The sequence below is a fragment of the Pagrus pagrus genome, assembly GCF_965226575.1.
Source record: "Pagrus pagrus genome assembly, chromosome: 13".
Taxonomy (NCBI): Eukaryota; Metazoa; Chordata; class Actinopteri; order Spariformes; family Sparidae; genus Pagrus; species Pagrus pagrus.
In genome coordinates, this window is record NC_140197.1 from 15,690,354 (window position 1) to 15,693,749 (window position 3,396).

The window sequence follows — 3,396 nt, forward strand, 5'->3', positions numbered from 1 at the left end:
TGTATTACTGTGCCAAACACACACACTGGTTAAAGGAAGCAGAGAAGCTTTACAAAAACTCCACAGAAAATTTGTTCACAAAGACCTACAGGTGGCAGCAGAACATATTAAGTCAGATGACACTAACTAAGGAGAGTATGACAGTGACTCTAAACAAACACATGATGAAAACAACAGCTGATGTTGTGGTTTGTGACTTCCTGTTTCTCATTGTTACATTTAACATGTGTTTTTCTACGACAATGATGGTTTATAATGTTCCCATTGTTAATGTTTAACAGCAGGTGTTGAGAATATTTGAACATTTACATGATATATCCAGTATATGGATGGACCACCAAATGAATACATCTTACTGGTGTGTGAATAAACATCACATCAAACTTCAGAAACATCTTCATTATTGAAAACATCACAATAAAAATCTTAAATTGTATGAAATAAAGTGATGTCATTCTTGTTTTGTCCAGAGGTGTGTGAGATGTGGTGTGTTTCTCTGTGAGGAGGAGGAGTCGATGCAAAACTCTGATCTCTTCATCTCTACATATGTGTTGCAGAGTGAAGGACAGAGACTGAATCACTGACATACACACTGTAGACTGGACAGAGACAACTGGCTTTTACAATGATCAGACCTGATTATCTGGTTGTTTTTCTCATCCTGTCTATTAACTGGGCAGGTAAGAACAATGATTGTTTTTCTGACAAACCTCCTGCTACAAACACAACATGGCTGCATTACAGTAACTAATGAGCTGTTTAACTGTCTGTAGGTACTGAGGGTCAAACACTGACTGAGTCTGAACCAGCAGTTAAAAGGCCTGGAGGATCCCACAGACTGACCTGCACATATTCAGGGTTTGGTGGCAGGATTCATGCTGCTTGGATCAGACAGGCAGCATCTCCCACTCTGAGTCAGTCAAAGGCCGTTTTACCATCTCCAGAGACAACAGCAGACAGCAGGTGTATCTGCAGATGAACAGTCTGAAGACTGAAGATTCTGCTGTTTATTATTGTGCTCGAGAGCCACAGTGACACAGGAAGCAGCAACGCTGTACAAAAACTCAACATGTCAAAAAAAGTTGAAACTTTACTTTCTGCTGTTTATATCAACAGAAATTAATCACACAGAAACATGATCTCAATAAAACTACTTGATTCAGAAAGTAATCAATTATAGGTCTGGTGTTCTAACATAAGTACTCAAGTATTCTCTTTATGTGAATGTGTTTTCATCTGACTTATTAGAAGGTTAATGAAGAATAAAAAAAAAAAAATCAATTTTACTTTCAAAATCATTAACACAATAATTGTTGACAACACAACTCTATGTTTTTGAATGTTTGTGAGAGGAGATTTGATGCTCCTTTTATATCCTGTCAGTGTGTTTCAATATGCAAAGTGAACTTCCTCACAGTCTGCTATAAAGACTTGATATCATGCTGTCAGCTGCAGCAGAAGAAGAGAAGCTCCCATCAGATCACCTTCAATACCAACCATGTTCTCTGTAGCTCTGCTGCTGCTGCTGCTGCTGGCTGCTGGATCCTGTGAGGAGCTTTCAGTGGATTCACACTAATAAACACATTAGAAACACTGAATAGTCAGATGAATGATGGAGATAATGTCGATTTGTGTTTCCACAGGTGTGAACAGTATTGATCTCATCCAGCCAGACTCAATGGTTGTGCAGCCTGGACAGTCTTTGACCATCACCTGTCAGGTCTCTGGTTATTCTTTGACTGATAGCAGCTATGCAACAGGTTGGATCAGACAGTGTGAAGGAAAACCAATGGACTGGATAGTGAGTCGGTCGGGTGGAGGATACCTTTACCAAAATAATGCTCTGAAGAACAAGTTCCTTTACCACACACACACTTCTACCAGCTCTGTGACTCTAACAGGACAGAATCTGCAGCCTGAGGACACAGCTGTTTATTACTGTGTACGTCAGCCCACAGTGATACAAACCACCAACAGACCTGCACAAATACCCAGAGACCATGTGACTCAACCACACACATAAACGCTAAAATTAATACAGACAGTGCTGACTGATGAGTTCCTAAAACATGAATCTTCATGTAATTCACTGAATCATTGAGGCATTTTTGTGTTACTGGTCGACAGAAGAAGAGTTGAGAATGATAGATCTAAGTTCTCAGTGTAGAAGAGACATAGAGAAACTTGAATTTCCCTCAATACAAGATGCATGTGACATGTTTTTTTTTTTATTTATTGTTATGTATTCCAGTGCCTTGACAAAATGGAAAAACATTTCATAACTTAACTTCAACTTAAACAGTAGCTGTATTTCTTCACAAATACACAAATAGGATGCACATTTCCCTGTTGTAATTTTGCCAAGCTGAAAAATGCTCTAAACTTTCACATCTTGAGTTAAAGATTGTCATTTAGAACAATGATTTTTTTTTTCCCATGACACCATCAGTCCAGAAATGAGTTGCCAGGACTTTTTTCTACAGTGTCTGCTGTTACTCTACTTATGAAAATGTGTGTGTGTCACATGTTCCCTCTTTAAACCTGTAGAGGAGGTCTATGCAAACTCTTCTCTTATAAACACACCATCAGTAACTTGTGACAGAAACCTGTGACAGCTTGAGATATATTTGAAACACTGAGATCAGAGAGCTCTGAACTACAGTGTTTATCACAGAATGGGAAATACAATCATCTGGAGTTTATTATTTGTAGTTAGTATTCATGGTGAGAAAATTCATTCTGCTTTACTTCTTTTGACCTGTGATTTACAAGTTAGTTGGATAATGATCACATTTTCTTTTCTTACAGGAGTTTGGAGTGAGATCAAACTGGACCAGTCTGCCTCTGAGGTGAAAAGACCTGGAGACACAGTGAAGATGTCATGTATCATATCTGGTTATAGCATGACGAGCTACGCTATTAACTGGATACGACAGAAGCCAGGGAAAGCTCTGGAGTGGATTGGGTGGATTAACACGAATACAAACACTCCGAGCTATGCCAGCTCCTTTCAAAGCCGTTTTACTTTTACTCAAGACGTGTCCAGCAGCACTCAGTACCTTGGCATCAGGAGCCTGACAGCAGAAGATTCTGCTGTTTACTTCTGTGCTCGAGAGACACAGTGACTGAAGACAGTGGAGCAGCTGCACAAAAACCTCCACAGACAACAAACATGTGATCTTCATGACATCTGGGTTTACTCAACACCTGCAAAACCACTTTGATATATCCACATTGGATTACCACAGAGTTTACTGTAAACTCATGAATAATATTTATTCTCTTTATGTTACGTCACTCACATAACAGAGTTCCTTCATTTGTCAAAATATTAAATAACACTATATTTCTAATGCCATCTACATAAGTACAAACTCTTAATGTCATAAATTCCCC

General features: G+C 38.9%; 1 gene segment (V, D, J or C); it reads left to right on the top strand.

Moving 5' to 3' along the window:
* The first annotated feature begins 1,498 nt into the window (after positions 1-1,498).
* Positions 1,499-3,125, top strand: LOC311268484 (immunoglobulin heavy variable 7-4-1-like). The segment is given in 3 exons: positions 1,499-1,547; positions 1,644-1,760; positions 2,809-3,125.
* Positions 3,126-3,396: the final 271 nt, after the last annotated feature.